At 41.4% G+C, this 18,339-nt stretch overlaps 1 pseudogene; it reads left to right on the top strand.

The window, feature by feature from the left end:
* Nucleotides 1-16,897, top strand: LOC131904847 (serine/threonine-protein phosphatase PP1-gamma catalytic subunit B-like; annotated as a pseudogene).
* The last annotated feature ends 1,442 nt before the right edge of the window (nucleotides 16,898-18,339 follow it).

The raw sequence follows: 18,339 nt of genomic DNA, 5'->3' as shown, positions 1-18,339 counted from the left end.
ATGTATTCACAACCCATCTTTGACTTCTGCCACATCTCTAACTCATCTCACATTGTCTGCATTCTTTCCGTGGATTCCTCTCGATACCTCGAGAGTGTGCTCAGCCCAACCAGCCATCACAGCCGAGAGTCAGAGGAGGAAAGAAGTGAGGGGAGGAGAAGTCAGGGACTCCGAGGCACTGAAAGTGTAAAGGAATGAAAAAGTTTCTAACGGAGTGGAAGTGGAAACATTAGGCAATGTGGAATGAACTCAGAATACCACTAAGGGCCCATTGGAGATTTGTGATCCTAAGTTAAAGGTGAAAAGTAGCAATACAGTGGTGTGTTCCCCAGCCACATTTAGTTCTGTGAGTATAATGAGAACTGGGTTTAACTAGTTTTGCCATAGGGGTATGACAAAGCCACAGAAAGGGGAAAGGGGCCGGGCGGTGGTGACGCATGCCTTTAATCCCAGCACTCGGGAGGCAGAGCCAGGCGGATCTTTGTGAGTTCGAGGCCAGCCTGGGCTACCAAGTGAGTTCCAGGAAAAGGCGCAAAGCTACACAGAGAAACCCTGTCTTGAAAAACCAAAAAAAAAAAAAAAAAAAAAAAAAAAAAGAAAAAAGAAAAAGAAAAAGAAAGGGGAAAGGGTTCCTGTGGTAGTTGGGAAATTCTTGCCATCGGCCATAGAGTTAAAATTAGCTAAGGGCGGCACAGAGTCATCATAAACCGATGGAAGACAACTAAGACATCCTTGTACTAAGCCTTTTCTTTTTGGCCACCAACCAGCTCCCAAATCATGACACAGAGACTTATTAGTTTTGAATACTCGGCCAAGCTTAGGCACATTTCTGGTTAGCTCTTTTAACTTAAATTAGTCTGTTTCTCCTTATCTACCTTTCGCCTCGGGTCTTGTTACCTTTCTTACTTCTGTATATCTTACTTTCACTGCTTCCCTATGTCTGTCTGTCTGGCATCTGTCTGGCTTCTTGCCCCGGGTGCACCCCTTATTCTCTCCTCCTTCTCTTGTTCTTTTTGAGCCTAGATTTCTCCTTCTAGTTATTCTCTCTCCCTAGCAGCTCTGCCTATCCTTTCTCTGCCTAGCTATTGGCCAGTCAGCTCTTTATTAGACCAATCAGGTGTCTTAGGCAGGCAAGGTGAAACAGATGCAACACATCTTTACATAATTAAACACATATCCTTACATGGTTAAACAAATGCAGCATAAACAAAAGTAACACACCTTTACACAGTTACAGTGATATTCTGCAGCATAAACAAATGTAACACATCTTTGCCCAGTTAAAACAATATTCCACAATGCATTTCAGCACGACTAAGAGAGTTGATGATACTTTCAAGTTGGCTCCATCCAGTGCTTCCACTTGGATGGTCCATAGTGAAAGGCAGGAGATGATGGTTAGAGTCAACACTTGAAATTATGATGGTGGAGAGGTTGAACTACACGTAAAACAAGATGTAGGCTGTTACAATAGAAAAGTGTCAGAGGTAGGTGGGAAACAAGACCTGGGGGCTCTGAGCTCTGTTTGTTTTTGTTTTTATTTTCAGACAGGGTCTATTGTAGCCCAGGCTGCCCTCATACTCACTGTGTAGCCAAGGATGACTACTTCAAACTTCTGATGCTTGACCCTTGCCTTCTCTTCTCAAGTCCTGGGATTCCAGGTGTATGTTACCATGTCTGGCTTAAGGTATGTCGTGACAAGATTATTTTTGAAGGTACCAAGGAATATTTTGGTGATAAAGTAGTACAAGAGTGGAAGTCTTGTCAAAACAGAGTTCTGTGCTACTCCTTGACTTCTGTGAAAGTTTGTGTTGTTTTGTTTTTGTTTTTCAAGACAGGGTTTCTCTGTGTAGCTTTGGAGTCTGTCCTGGAACTTGTTCTATAGACCAGGCTGGCCTCGAACTTACAGCGATCTTCCTGCCTCTATCTCCAGAGTGATGTATTTATCTAAGTTGTTTCAGAGTCAAATATTGGGGTCAAAACCTGAGAGAAGTGGCAGAGAATCTACCAGCGACCTCCTCTCCTTCCCTGAGCCAAAAGTCTCAAAAAGCTTTCTTAGTTCCTCCCTACTAATTCCTGTGTCTTTCTATCTGTATCCTCCAAAACCTCTATGGCTGATTCCAGCCATATTGCTGAGTCTGCTCTCTGATTCAAGGTAAACTTTACTGGCAGTCTCAGAGAGTCAGTGTGCACAAACATCCTGCAACACTGAGTGATGGGATTAAAGGCATGTACCACCACTGCCCTGCTGAAAGTTTCAGTACGTATTAAATTCCAAGGCAGTATGTTTAGAGCAAAGACCACACACATACACACACACACACACACACACACACACACACACACACCAATCCTCTTGTGGTCAAATTATTGCAGTCTGTTTTCTGTCCCACCACTGTCGTACAATGATGGTAGATTAAGTTTCCTTGAAAGGGACTCCACAAAAAAAAAAAAAAAAAGTTTGGATGAGGTGACTGTAAGAGATGTGTGGACTCCCAGAAACTGAGCTTCAATAATTTTTAACTACAGAGAATTTTTTTTAATGTTAAAGGAAGTTGTACTTGGTAGGCTGGGAGAGACACTGAGGATTATAGTGTATCTCCAGGAATCAGAAAGGAGTCTAAAGGAAGCCACAGACCTGGTTTTTTGAAAATGTAACCCAACTGTACAATTACCATGGAGAAGATTCCCCTCCCCCAAGGCAGACTTTCACTGTATCAATCAAGTGCGTCTTTCCCTCCCTCTTTCTCTCCTGTTCCAAATCAAACCAGCATTGTGAATGAGGGAGGAGAAATAGCAGACTAGAGACAAGTCAGTTATCCGACTTTCACTAACAAAGACTTCTAACCCTGAATTAGAATTCCAACCTGGGTGGAAGAGAAGATTAACCTGTATAAACGTTTGAAGTAGGAGTGTTGAGATTTGACTTTTCTAGTTTCAAAAGAGATGCATCATTTATTTAAGTAAGAGAGTTTTGAGTTTTTATTTCATTTGAGTGTAGGTGTGTGGGTGTGTGTGTACATGTTCATGTAGGTGTGTTTGGTATGACTACGGAGGCAGTCATTTGTGCCTTCTTCCATTGTTCTCCACTTTGTTTGAGACAGGGTCTCACACTCAACTTGAGGCTACTGATGCAGCTGGGCTGGGTGGCCAGTGAGCTCCAGAGATTCTCCTGCCAGAGCACTGGGGTCATAGACACAAGCCACGGCACCCAGCTTTATACCTGGGTGCTGGGTATCCAAACGCAGGTCTTCATGCTTACTCAGCAGGTACTTTACGGACTGAGTGCCCATCCCAGCCCTCTGAAGGTGGTTTTTTTTTTTTTTTTTTTTTTTTAACAATTACTAAGCACAGTTGTAAAGCTATGGAATCTGCCTGTGACAACAGCCAGGAATAGGGAATAAAAATTGGGCAGAATGACCTTGAAAGAATCAGGAGAAAGGATGAAATAACTTTCTGGAGCACTGTGCTGGGCCCAGTTTGTCTTGTGAAGAGGTGGTAATTACGTGAGTGAAAACAGTAAGCATCATGGGTAAGAAAGAGGAAAGGTTCCATTAGAGCTGAGTGAAAAACAACCCAGGAGCTAAAATGGAAAAGGACCCATTGAGCAGGACCTGTCAAAATATGTACAATTTGGAGATGGAAAGACAGTGGGAGAGCAGATAAAACGCAAAGGCAGAAAGATGGTCTACTAATTATTATGTTCCTGGAAGAATGAGCAAATTCTCCTCTCTGTCTCTGTCTCTGTCTCTGTCTCTCTCTCTCTCCTTCTCCCTCTCTCCCTCCCTCCCTCCCTCCCTCCCTTGCTGTGTTGTCCCCGTTTGCTTCTCACAGACATAATTATTCTTTAATTCCCAGTCATCTGGCCTCTTGTTCTTCATCTAATCCTAGAATTTGTGGAAGGAGTCAAGACTCTAAGATTCAGTTGTGAAGCTACTTGTTCCCATAGAGTCTATAGAATTGGTCAATGAGGTAACTGATGCTGAGCAAGTAACCGACATCAGGCTAGGAGGGCTAGTGGAGAATCCGACACAGTGATTCTGAGAGTCCGTGCACATCCCCAAATTTTCATCTGTGGTCAATATACTCTCACTTGGATGGTCAACAAACATCTCAATCTCATCATGCCTATAAATTTTTTGAATCTTATTTAGTATGATATATATATTCATAGAAAAGTTCATAAAAATTATAGAATGGGGGAAATATTTTCAATATGAAATGATTACAATGAGCTATTCTTGAGCTGGAGTGACAGTTCATCCCCTAAAGGCTTATAACCAAAAGGATAGATAACCCATTCTAGAAAGATAGATTAAAAACTTCTTCAAATCAATGAAAAGTAAGCAACCTGTAAGAGGCAAAAATGACATATATTTCATAAAAAGGAAACCCAAATCCCTAATACCTAAATGAAAATAGCTCAATTAATTTACTAATTTAAAAAATTCACTCAAAGTCATAGTGATAATTTGACTTGTGAATAGGATATAGGAGGAAGGATAGGTAACATTCTGCTGCAACAACAAAAAAATACATTACCAAAGTTATACATTTTTCTAGAATGATACATTGTAAAGAAACTGGAAAACAATTAAAATTTTAGACTTAAAATAACAAAAATTGAATAACAAACAATTTGTGCAAATAAGTTATAAAATCTGTATTGCTTAGTATTTGATACAAGTATCGTGACATTTATAGTTATATTAAAGTTGATAGTTTGCTGCAACAAAATGACCAGCAGGACAAGGTGCCCATGAGTGCAAGAGTGGCATGAATGTCATGGGGTTAACCACTTGCTTTCAGATTAGATTTTTTTTTTTTTTTTTTTTTTTTTTTTTTTGGTTTTTCGAGACAGGGTTTCTCTGTGTAGCTTTGCGCCTCTCCTGGAACTCACTTGGTAGCCCAGGCTGGCCTCGAACTCACAGAGATCCGCCTGGCTCTGCCTCCCGAGTGCTGGGATTAAAGGCGTGCGCCACCACCGCCCGGCTTCAGATTAGATTTAAGGCCTGCTCCACAGGAGGAAACACATGCCTGGTACTGTAAACCTGGACAAGAACCCATGGTTGGGGAACTCATTAGCCTCGGGGGTGACACTATTATTGCACCAAGTGGACATAGTATCAAACTGCCCTATACGTTCATCTCTCTCTACCCACAAGCTAGTTCAGTTCTCAGTCCTCACAAAAGATGCTTCTTTGTACCGTGAACAGTGGTTAAAGCAGGAACTCACAACTGGTCAAAGTGCAGAGAGCAAGTGTCACTGAGGTGCTCAGCTTCAAATAGGACATTTATGTCATACCTCTTCCAAAGACTCAGAGACCACCACGGAAGAGGGGGAGGAAAGACTGTATGAGCCAGAGGTTGCATAAAACCAGAATACAATCACGACAGGGCTGCTGCACTCTCGAGCTCACAGCTGCGGTGGGTGTCTACACAGATCACTGGGCACTCTAGCATGGAGCAGGAAGGAGTTCATTAGCCCACCTCTAACTGAGGGCAGCTGATGGCTTCTGAGGGAAGAAGAGTCCATTTTCTTGAGGGTGTGGCTCCTCGTAGGTGAACCTCACTCCAGTGGATGGCCCCACACCCAGAAGTATATGGGCAGCACAAATGGGAACTCATAGGTTCTTAAAAAATGGAAGGACACAAAATTTGGGGTGGGTAGGGAGATGGGATAAATCTGGGAGGGGTTAGAGGGGAAAACTGAGGATAAATATGATCAAAATACATTGTATGAAATATCAAAGAATTAATAAATTAATTTGCTTTTTCCAGAAAAATTACAATTTTAATTATACTTTTTATGTTTGTGAGCAAAGAGGTGGGTTTCATTGTGACTTTTTTTTCCTACATATAAATTGCTAAACTTTGCTCTCATTTGCCCCACCACTGCCTTCTCCATCCCCCTTCTCTCCCTTTTGTTGGTCCCCTTTCAACCCCCAACACTCTCCCATTTTGCTATTATGACACATACATTCCGATTCCTTCTCTTGTTCCTCTTCCCTTTCCTTTGGATCTCCTTCTTTCTCATAGTCCCCTTTTCACTTCGTGTTTTATACATACACACACAACCAAGGTTCCGCATATGAGAGAAAACACATGATCTTTGTCTTTCTGAATCTGGTTTGTTTCATTTAATGTACTGATCAGTTTAACTGTGTGGAACTGTCCCACACTGTTCCATACATTTTCCTACAGACTTCATAATCTCATTCTTTTTTAGTATCTGAAAAAATTCCATTGTGCATATATTCCACATTTCCTTCAAACATCTGTCTGAAAGATGGCCAACTCTATATTTTGGCTATTGTTAATAGTGTAGCAATAAACACAGAGATACACACATGTATCTCTCTAGCATGCTGACTTAGAGTCCTTTGTATATATGCCCAGGACTGTTGTCGCTGAATCATATTTATGAATATTCTATTTTCAGATTTTTGAGGAACCTCTATACTGATTTCCATAGTGGCTGCACTAGTTTATACTCCTACCAGCCAGTTATGAGGGCTCCTCTTTGTTCACACCCTGGCAAGTATTTGCTGTCCTTTATTTTCTTGATGATAACTGGGGTGAAATGAAATTCCAAGGCTGTTTTAATTTGTATTTCCCTTGGCAGTTAAGTATGTTGAACACTTTTGCAAATATTTATTGGCTATTTGAATTTCTTCCTTTGAGAGCTGTCTATTCAATTTAATTAGTCAACTCTCTGATTGGATGATTTGCTTTATTGGTATTTCATTTTTTGAGTTCTATGCAGATATTAATCCCCTGTCACATATGTGCTTGGTAAATGTCTCCCACTCTTCAGGCTGTCTCTTCGTTTTACTGATTCGTTCATCTGCTGTGCAGAAGCCTTTTAATTTCACTCAATTTCACTTGCCAATTCTTGGGGTTACTTCCTGTGTTACTGGAGTCCATTTTCAGTAAGTCCTTACCTGTGTCTGTATCATGGAGTGCTTTACCTATACTTTCCTCTAGCAGTTTCGGGTCTAATTTAAGGTCTTTGATACATTTTGAATTAGAATGTGGGGTTGGGGAGCAGATACATGCCAAAGTGGATGTAAAGATCAGTTCTCACCTCCCGCCTTATTGAGGCAGAATCTCTCTTATTGCTGCCGCTATGTGGCACACACACTCCAGGCTAGCTGGCCCATAAACTTCTTCTGCCTCTGCTTTCCCTCCTGCCTCAGAAGTGTTGGGACTGCAGATGTGTGCCATGCCATCCTGGTTTTTATGTGGGTTCCAGGTTTTAAGTTGAACTCGGTTAATCAGATCTGTGTGACAAGCGCTTTTAGTCACTGAGACATGTCCCCAAACCTTGAGTAGGATTTGTGTGTGTGTGTGTGTGTGTGTGTGTGTGTGTGTGTGTGTGTGTTGTGGAATATTACTTTAACTGTGTAAAGGTGTGTTACATTTGCATATGCTGTGTTTGTTTAACCACGTAAGGATGTGTGCTTAACTATGTAAAGATGTGTTGCATCTGTTCTACCTTGCCTGCCCAAGGCACCTGATAGGTCTAGTAAAGAGCTGAACAGCCGATAGCTATGCAGAGAAAGGATAGGTGGGGCTGGCGCACAGAGAATAAGTAGAAGAACTCTGGAGAAAGGAGGGGAGAACAAGGGAGACAGAGATGGACACATGTGGGGCCAGAAACCAGGCAGCTGCCAGACAGACAGACACCTGAGGAAGCAGGAAAGAAAGACATACAAAAAGAAAGAAAGAAAAAAAAAAAACAAAGGCAAAAGGTAGATAAAGAGAAACATTTAAGTTAAAGAGAGCTAGCCAGAAAGGATCCTAAGCTAGGTTGAACATTTATAATTAATAAGAAGTCTCTGTGTCATGATTTGGGAGCTGGTTGGGAGCTGGTACATTGTGTGTGTGTGTGTGTGTGTGTGTGTGTGTGTGTGTGTGTGTGTGTGTGTGGTCATATGGGCTTATTTCTGGAACCTCTATTCTATTCTGCTGATGCACATGTCTGTTTTGTGTGATGAACACGCTGTTTTTGCTGCTGTGCTGTGTAGTGCAGTTTCAAGGGGGTAAAGTGATGCTTCAGCTTTGCTCTTTTGTTTACCATAGCTGGGATTCTTTGGAGCCTTTTGTGCTTCTATATACATTTATGTTGTTTTTTGTGGTTGTTGTTTTCTGATTATGTAAAGTATGTCAGTAGAATTTTCACGAGGATTGTGTTAAGTCTGTGTATTACTTAGAGTAATATAGATATCTCCACACAATTAGTTCTGCGAATCCATGAGCATAGGAGGCCTGTGCATATTCTAACATCTGCCTCAATTTCTTTTTTCATTGTAGAGATTGTCTACCTCTTTGGTTGGGAATCTTCTTCTTTTCTTTCTTTCTTTTTTTTTTTAAAGCAATTGTGCATGGGATTTTTTTTCCTGGTTTATTTATTGGCAAGTTTGTTATTGACATAATATAGAAAAGCTACTAATTTTGTATTCTACTTTGATGAAAGTGTTTATAGGATTTAAGAACTTTCTAGTGGAGTCATTAGGGTATTCTAAATATTGTATCATGTCTCCAGCAAACAGGAAACATTTGACTTCTTTCTTTACTACTCTATCCACTTTCTTTCTTTCTCTTGTTTTATTGCTCTGGCTAAGATCTCAATCACTATGTTGAATAAGGGCAGAGAGTGGGGCACCGTTATCTTGTGCCTGGCTTTAGAGAAAATTCTTTGACTTTTCACTCATTTGAAATAATGTTGGCAACAGATTAATTGCACATTAGCCTTCATTATGTTGAAATGTGTTCCTTCTATTCCTACTTTCTTTAGGGCTTTTATCAGGCCTCACAAATACTGACAAGGGTGCTCCCACTAATCAGGAGACCTCCTGCTAGGCCCCACCCCTTACCATTTGTACCACTTTCCAAAGGCACCAAGCCAGAGAATAAATCTTAACATGTGGCCTTTGGAGAAATTTAAAATACAAACTGTAGTATTTCTCCTTGCTCCCCTCCAAGCTGGTGTCCCTCTCACAACGCAAAATGCATTTAGCTCATTTCTAAATTATTCTAGAGTTGTTAAACAAACAAACACAAAGAGTTACAGCCTTCAATCTTCTCCAGCACTCAAAATAAACTTAACTGTGAGCCTTTGTGAAAATACAAAAGAAAGTTAGGTACTTCTAAGAGACAGTAATAGCACAGGTTAAATATTCCTATTTCAGAAGGAAGGAATAATGAAATAATGAAAGATGGGACCAAAGCAAGACTGCATCTCCACAGGCTAAGACGGCATAAAAGCCCATGACCTGGGGCACACTGTGGTGGACAGAGGCTCCCAAGAGCTTAGCGAGGCCAGGCTCTATGGACTTGCTGTTGGCTGCACACACAGTGTCTCTCAGGCTATGGCCTGCCACTTGAGTTTCCATGTATTCAAGAGTAATTAGAAGCCGGGCAGTGGTGGCGCACGCCTTTAATGCCAGCATTCGGGAGGCAGAGCCAGGAGGATCTCTGTGAGTTTGAGACCAGCCTGGTCTACAGTGTGAGATCCAGGACAGGCACCAAAACTACACAGAGAAACTCTGTCTCGAAAAACAAAACAAAAACAAAAAGAATAATTAGAAAACAAAGATATATAAAGGAAAATGGATTTATTTATAGTTTGGCCAAACTGGAGAGAGAAAGAATCCAAAGAATCCAAACTCTCTCCATCATACCTGAGGGAAAACCATCAGGCAAAGGCTGGAAGATACTTAGATGAAGGTGTGAGGCAGCTTACCCTCCTTTTCTGGAAGGAGATTTGGCCCCAGCTTTTCTCCATTGTCTCTTCTCAGCAGGCTGCCTCCATCCTCAGCAGGGAGGCTCTGTTATACATCTATAAATTATGCCACCAAGACGGTTTTTTGTTTAAGTCCAGGCCTGAGGAAAAAAAGATTTTCTATCTCAAATATTTCCCATTTTCATTTTTTCAAAGTGAAAATAACCTCCAGCAGGAGGTGGGGTGTATGCATGATATAATCATACTATAACCTCAGAAATTTTTTTAAAAAAAAGAAAAGAAAGGATATTTTGAAAAACATACATTTCAAGCTTTGTTTAATTTGTAAAAATCTAAATGAATGAAAGATAATTTTTCCCTGCACAAATAACTTACAAGTACAGTTACATCATGTAGATGTTTTTCTGTTCTGGCTTTTTTTTTTTTTTCATTGCAAGGTGTTCATTCATTCACTTAATAAATAAAATTTAATTATGGATGATAATAAGAGAGAAGAAAGGAAAGAATCCCCTCACCTTTTTTTAAATGATATGGTGGGTGGAAGACCCCCTCCCATTCTAGGCCTGGCTCAGTTCTTTGTCTCTAGGGCCATCCCTTGATACATGTAGATGAAAGTCCCTGTGGCCTTGTCTTTCTTTCTCTTTCTTTCTTTCTTCCTTTCTTCCTTCCTTTCTTTCTTTCTTTCTTTCTTTCTTTCTTTCTTTCTTTCTTTTTTTGAGGTCCGATTCCAGTTCAAATTCCTGCAGGCTGATTAAATACATTAATTTTCCAAATGGAAGGAAAAAAAAGGTGCTAATCTCATAGCTAAAGGAAGCATTGGTGTCTCTCTAGAATTTAGAACAGCTACTTGAAGACCCGGGATATTCTCTCTCAGCATCATTACAACCCAGTTCACCTACCCAGAGTGCCATGCTGGAGCCTGAGCGTTTTCCGCGAAGGTCTTTGTAGAGAATCTAAAACTATAGCACCACCTTATTTACTAATGACCACAGTAGAGCAAGAATAGAGAAGTCTCTAGAGCATTGCTCAATGTGTCAGCCACAGGCTGTATATACTGTAGCTTTAGTGTGAAATGTCCTCACAGGTTCACGTGTTTAACACTTGCTTTCCGGCTGGTGAGGCCATTTTGGGAAGTTTTGAACTGGAACATCACTGAAGGAAGTGGTCACTATGGAGTGGCCACTGATTATAGCCTGGCCCTGGTTCTTCCCCAAGCTTTCCACTCTGACCTCTGACGTGACATAACTAGCCATCCACACTCCCATTGCTACGGTCATGAACTGCTTCTGTGGTCAAGCCTTCTCCACCTCTGTGGGCTGTGTCTTCTGAACTGTAATCTCAAACCAGCCCTTCCTCCTAAGTTGTTTCTGTCACGGCCGTGATAAAAATCACAAGCTAACATGGTGTCTTGCCCTCAGGGCACCGTTCCTATGGCCCCCGCACAACACACTCCTCCTTACTAGCAACAGTTAACAACTATTTCCTCCCCACCTGTGCTGTCTGCAACTCCAAAGATTCACACCTCTTTCCAAAGGCACCAAACTGTGCCTTTCCTGCATCTTTCTGCTGTCTCTCACTGTAAACCAAGCTAAATCCAGCAAGTGATATCAACACCACAGCCTTAATGCCATGCTGTCTGAGAATTTCCTCTGCCAAAAACATTAGTTCACTACTTGGAAATTCAGCCTAACTCACGATTTCCAGGGCATGAGTTTAACACAGCCAGATTCTTTACCAGAATTAATGTGAATGGCGTCTAACCCAATCCTAAATAAACATCCTCACCCCACCTGACCCCCACAAAATACTTAAGAGCACAGTCCTTCCTGAGTCTCTGTCAGCATTCTGTTGTGCTCAGGCCAGAAGGGCCAGTAGCTCTGTTTGCACACTGTAGGGATCTCTTAGCCCAAACTTTGCCACATTTCCCCCACAAACCAATTGCAAAGGCCTGTAAACCACATGGTCAGGTTTATCACAGCAGCAGCCCCATGGATTGATACCAGCTTCTTGTGTCTGATCTTCCTGTTTTGGTCATCACTGTGACAAATAACTGACAGCCATTTAAAAAGTGAAAGGAGGGCGGTGGTGGCGCACGCCTTTAATCCCAGCACTCGGAAGGCAGAGCCAGGCGGATCTCTGTGAGTTCGAGGCCAGCCTGGTCTACCAAGTGAGTTCCAGGAAAGGTGCAAAGCTACACAGAGAAACCCTGTCTTGAAAAAGAAAAAAAAAAAGAAAAGGTGAAAGGAATTATTTAAGCTCATGGTTTGAAAAATATAGTCAGTCTACCAAGGCGAAGAAAAGCCTAACGGTGGGGGCAGCTTGTGGCAATGGCAGCCTCGGTGGAAGGTGATTGGTTATGTCATGGCTGAGCTCCGGAAGCAGACAGTTGGCTTGGAAGTAGGACTAGGCTGTAATCCTGGATGCCTACTTCCCAGCAAGCTCCTTCCTCCAGTTAGCCAACATCTCCCAAAGGTTTCAAAACCTTCCAGAACAGCACCACCAGCTGAAGACTAGCTGTTCAAATGCACAAGCCTGTGGCTGCTTCCTCTGCTCAGTTCAGAGGGAGACATACTGTGAGAATGGAAACACACACAGAATTTCCAAGTCATAATGAGAAAAGAAGATAAAAGATAATACTTTTACATTGATTACATACTGAAGTGGTAACTACTTGGCTAGACCTGCTCAAAAAGAAACATTGTTTTAATTAATTTTACTTTCGTGCTTTTACTTTTTAATGTAAATTACATTACGGATACCATTTGCCTTGTGTAGCTAATGTGAGAGCCAAAGTTACGTTTTAAATTTTAATTACTGTGCCTAAGAGATCCATGAAAGAAAAATGCCTCTGACCTGTAAGCCCCTTGCCCAAGGACAGGTATTTCCTGAAATGCTGGAGGCTACTGTTTATAGGAGACAACAAACCACATGTTTTTACTCCCCTAAACAAGTTTCTTTGACCCAACTACAGTCACGTACTTGATCACATATGGGCAGGAGGGACATGGCAGGAAATGCATCAGGATACATGCTTGGCCCTGATCGGACCTGATGGGAATACGGTGGCTTTATGGGGGTTGCCTCTTCAAGCCTCTGCAGGATGTGACTTGTGTCCATCTCCTGGGAACCCAGAGATGGACCTGGTCAGAGTCTATCAACCTGGCAGTCTTTAATTCAAGCTTGCTTCAAGTTTGGCTTTAAACGGTGGTGGTGATGGTCCTATTCTCGACCGGTGGGATTAACACTATCAGACAATACTCTGGAGCAGGGGTTCTTAAACATGGTTGATTTGGCTAGTTCAGGCACTCTGTGGCAATATCTGGAGATAGTTTGCACAACAGGAAGGGAAGGAGGACACTGCTACTGGGCAGAGGCCCAGGGTGCTGCTCAAGGCCCTGCAATGCAAAGGACGTCTTGTCACAGAAGGAATGGCTGCCCCAGAGCGTCAAAGGGCTGAGGTTGAGAAATTTGGCTGTGAAGTGATCTTTATGAGAACAATACCAAAAAGATGTGCAACTAAAAACCCTCAGCTCGGCAAGAAGAGGGGAAGGGAGAGGATAAATAAAGAAAGATTAACACACACACACACACACACACACACACACACACACACACACAAAATCAGCTAGGTAGTAGATTAACTCCATGTATGTCGGTACTGATGTTAGATAAATATGATCCAGATGACTGCGAAACAGGAAGTAATTGTGTGCTGTTTTCAGGACTCATATAGAGATGAGAAAAGAGAGCTGAAAATAAATCCCAACCCAAAGAAAACTATCAGGGCTGTGTGAATATGGGGAAAAAGAGACTTTAAAGCAAAAGGTATTATTAATAGATATAGAGCGGTAGTTTATGATGATTAAAGTGTCAATCCAGAAGGAGCACCGAGAATCCTAAATTTATATCCATTCAATAGCATAGTTCCAAAATATATAATGGGAAAGAGCTGAATGGTCTCATTTTGGGTAAAGAAATTATATTCACAATTAAAGCCCTCCTGACAAAGAAATCTCCAGGCCTGCAATGCCTTTCTAGAAAGCCATTCCAAACACTGAGAGAGGAAAAATTACATCAACACAACTTCTTCCAAACTACAGCGAAATAATGAGCACCTCCCAACTTAGCCTCGGTAGACAGTAGACAATATAACCATAATCCTAACCATGGCAAAAGATAATACATGAAAATAATATCGCTCGTCATTTTTCTTCCATGAACCTTGAAGCTGAAATTCTAAATAAGGTATCAACAAATGAAGCAATGTGACACTTAAAAATTATAATACATAATGGTCCGCTTAGATGTATTCCAGGAAGCAAAGTGGATTCAACATTTGAAAAACTATTGATTAACCGAGTAAGAAGAAAACCATTTTTGCTCTCTTCTTATATTGGTGTTTTTCTTCATATTAGTCAGCAAGAGTGACAGCAAAAACATCATGATAAAGTTCAAGGCTCATCTAAGACAAAAACTCACCAAATGAGAGGGGAGCCAGGAGGGAGGAACTAAACCTGAACTGTGTCAGGTGTGGTTAAACACACTCACAACACCAGTACTTCAGGAGCTGAAGGAGGAGGACTACCAGGAGCTCAAGACAAGCAGTGAGTTCCAGGCCAGCCTGAGCCACACAATGAAACTATGTCTCAAGAAAACTAAAGAGATAAAGGTGACTGCGGCCAAGCCTCACAACCTGAATTTGGTCTTGGGTACTCAGGCCTGCAGCTAAGTTATAGGGGTAACACTTTCCTCCTGCATTTACAGACATACTATGTCTGTGATTCACTACTCAACATTATGATAAAATGAAGTTTTTTTAAGGTATGGAAGTAGGAAAGGACGTAAAATGTTATTTACAGATAATGATGCATACAGTGAAAATCTAAACAATAAATTAGGAAGGCAGATATAGACAAGGTTAACACACAAAAATTAATTGTATTTCTGCAAATCACAGAAAAGTGAAATTTACAAAACAGTAGCACTGACAATGACATTTAAAAGGTCATTGTTTATTAACAAATCTAATAAAAAGTGAAACAGAGCTCAACATGGAAAACTACAAACTGTTGATGAGAGAAATTAAAGACCTTAATTGAAATGTTCCTGGACAGCCCATTGTGGTGGTTTGAATAAAAATGGCCCCCATAGGTTCATAGAGAATGACACTATTAGGAAGTATGGCTTTGTCGGAGGAAGTGTGTCACTGGGGGAGGGCTTTGAGGTTTCAAGTACTCAAGCCTGGCCCAGGGTTGATTTCTTTTCCGGCTGCCTGCCAGATACAGATGTAGAACTCTCAGCTCCTTCTCCAGCACCATGTGTGCCTGTGGGCCACCATGCTTCCCGCCATGATGATAATGGACTAAACTTCTGAACAGTAAGCCAGCCCCAATTAAATGTTTTCTTTTATGAAAATTAATGTGGTCATGGTGTCTCTTCACAGCAATAGAAACCCAAACTAAGATGTTAGTGGTTCCAGTGGGAAAAGGAGGAAGCAGGGGACAGAAAAGGAGGAAGCAGGGGACAAGGGCGGCTGGGACAAGGACCCCACCAGGAGTGGCCTGCTGCCCACAGCTACTGCCTCTGTGTACTGGCCCAAGTCTTGGGCAGCAGCTCAGGGAACATCTACTGTGGACAGGAAATGTAGCAGGGTCCTTGCTGTTGTTCCCTTTGGGGGTGGGGGCCAAGTAGGCGCAGAGTCAAACCACACAGACTCAGGGAGAATGTCAATAACAACAATAAGCTCAGTTTATTCAGGAAGAGGCAAGCCTTATATACCCTCCACCCCACCCTGGGGGGAGGTCTGATGAATATGCACCTGCTGGTGTGACATGGCTGCCTCTCATTGGTCCAGGTCATCTCCAGCTCATGTTTCAGCTGCTGTTGCTAAGGCCATCACGCAGACCCAGGCTGACTCTCAGAAAGTATCTTTTTTACTTGTTTGAGCTGTCTGGCCCTCAAGCCCGTTAGGGATGAGTCATCCCACAAGGAAAGGGCAGACACCGGCAAACACAGCATCACTGAAGAGGTGAGAGGGTTGGAGCCTATGAGATGGTTCAGCACCTGTTGTCAAGCCCAGGAGATCTGAGTTAAATCCCTGGGACCCCCATACTGGAAAGACAAAACCTAACTCCCACAATCTACCCTACATCCTCCACATGCATGACACGGCATACACACACACACACACACACACACACACACACACACACACACACACTATATATATATATATATATATATATATATATATATATATATATATATATATATAATTTTAAAACATTTTTAAAAGAAGTGAGAGAGTTCAAGCCAGGTAAGACTGTTCCACTACAGAAGAATGAAATCTGAGGACTGTGGTTAAAAGTCTCAGGAGGTTTTTCTCAGTTTGCCTTTCTCACTGGAACTTGGCTTCCCTCCAGAAAGCACTATGTTTCTGGGAGACTATGGGGACAAAGTAGAAAATCTCTGGAGACTGCCTCTTACTAGCTGACAACATCAAATATCCAGAGAGTCTGTTCTTCCCAAAGCCATGGCTATGCTACATAGAATCTATGGATTTCACGATGAATGGAAAAGAAGATACAACTATGGGAAGATTTAATGGTGGGAAAAGTTCACGGCAGCCATCATGGATGAGAAAATAGTCTGCTGTGGGTGTATAGCACCAGATTGTCAATCTATGGACCAGTCTGGGTGAACAGTGCAACCAGCTGATGCACCACATCCGAGTTTGGTTGTGCTATCTTGTGGTCTGATCCCTATAAGGACATCTTAGGTAGGGATGGAAATGAAAGGAAGTGACTTTCCCTTCTGGTTCGCAAATGGTGGTAGTGGGGGGGATTTCTCCATAAGCACGATTTGCATATTATTAGCAGATCCCATCAGGTGGCTGAAGATGAATATGAAATGTTTGCAAAGAGGCAGTGGGTCCCTCTATTTCCTGCAACCAATTATTGTGGAGAGTTTGACAGTGGAGGTGCTGTGGTGTGTGCGGCTGAAACACTGATCCGTTTCAGACTTTAAAGATGCAGAGGAAAAAAAGAGCTCAATGTCTCAAAGCCTGTAACACCTCCAAGAGCTGTGATGACCCAGGAGGCAGAGAAGCAGGCTCCATTTGACACTGCCTACTTGGGACTCCTAGCGTAGAGCCCACAATCTTTATTTTTAAAACAATAGTGTGTATCGGTCAGTTTGCTCAAGTATATCTGTGTTTGGGGCTACACATTCCATTTTTCATTTTCTGAATGGCAAATGTTGGTTGTAACAGGAAGTGAAAGCTGTTCCACTCTCAAGAAAGAGCATTTCTGTAATTTGCAAACCACTCTAATAATGGTGTTAAAAGTGTATGCCCCAGAATAATTGATCTTGTCTGAGGAGTAAGAGTATAAACAGATTGGGTTTTTAAAAAGTTAATATAAATTAGAAATCATGTAATTGTTTGTTTTCTCATAAAGAGAGCCCTGGGGTGTTCTAAATATGTACATGTTGTTATGACATGTATACAGTTACTACAAACTACTGAGTACACTTTTAATTTAAAATTGTTGTTTCTAAGAGATTGCCTTTTCCTCTCATCTTGTCATGTATGAACCAGTTTTTATAGTTCTCAATGGGAAGAGCTGGAGAGATAGTTAAGAATACTTACTGCTCTTGCAGAGGACCCAGGTTTGGTTCCCAACACCAACACAGTGGCTAACTGTGGCTCTGAGGCCCTCTTTCGGTCTCCTTGGGCACCAAACAAACACGTGGTGTACATACACACATGCAGGCAAAACATTCCCACACATAAACATAAATAAATCTTTTAAACATAAATATATATATATATGTGTGTGTATATATAATTTTCAACAGAAGTGACTTCTACCCTGCCAGCATCAGTACTACAATATATATTTAATTAAAGCATATGGTATTCTTCAAAAAATGTACTAAAGTACATTTATTCATCAAAAATGATATATTTTAGAATTGTGACATACAGCGTAAAAAGCAAGTTTCTCAGCATTTTCAAATTCTTTGCATGTTACTCTTCAAGATCCAGGAATAATAAATCAGTGTCCCCAGGAACTCTCAAAAATTTCAAAATTGTGATGATTTTAAACATTCAGGAATCTTCACCTTTGTTATTCTTAAAATGACAACTAAAGCTGTCTTTTAAAATTTCTGTGACTCATTTATAAGGCAAAATTTTCCACTGAAGTAGTCCATGACACCCACCCCCAAGTACAGGGTGACAAGGTGATGTACACATACCACCTCCTGGTGGACTCAGAAACAGGTTTTAAATTTTGGGTAACAATGAGTCTGTTCAAGATATTGATGATTAAAATTAATACTATATCATATAATTTCAATGTAGCATATTCATTATGTAATCCTCTTTAACAGTTGAATGGGGCCCAAACACATCTATTCCGAAAACCCCAAGTGATAGAAGCCATACAGTTCCAGATGAGTGACTGGTTACGCCTTCCTTGGCCTATGCTCTTTATTTTGTGGTGAAGTTGAGGATTATCAGTTAAAACAAAGGAACTAACTCCAGTTTGTTCAGAATTCATAGTGTCGACGGTGTTTAAAAACTAAGA

Source organism: Peromyscus eremicus, chromosome 2, assembly GCF_949786415.1.
Source record: "Peromyscus eremicus chromosome 2, PerEre_H2_v1, whole genome shotgun sequence".
Classification (NCBI taxonomy): Eukaryota; Metazoa; Chordata; class Mammalia; order Rodentia; family Cricetidae; genus Peromyscus; species Peromyscus eremicus.
The sequence above is the reverse complement of the archived record's forward strand: the minus strand, read 5'-3'. Positions and strand labels throughout refer to the sequence as shown.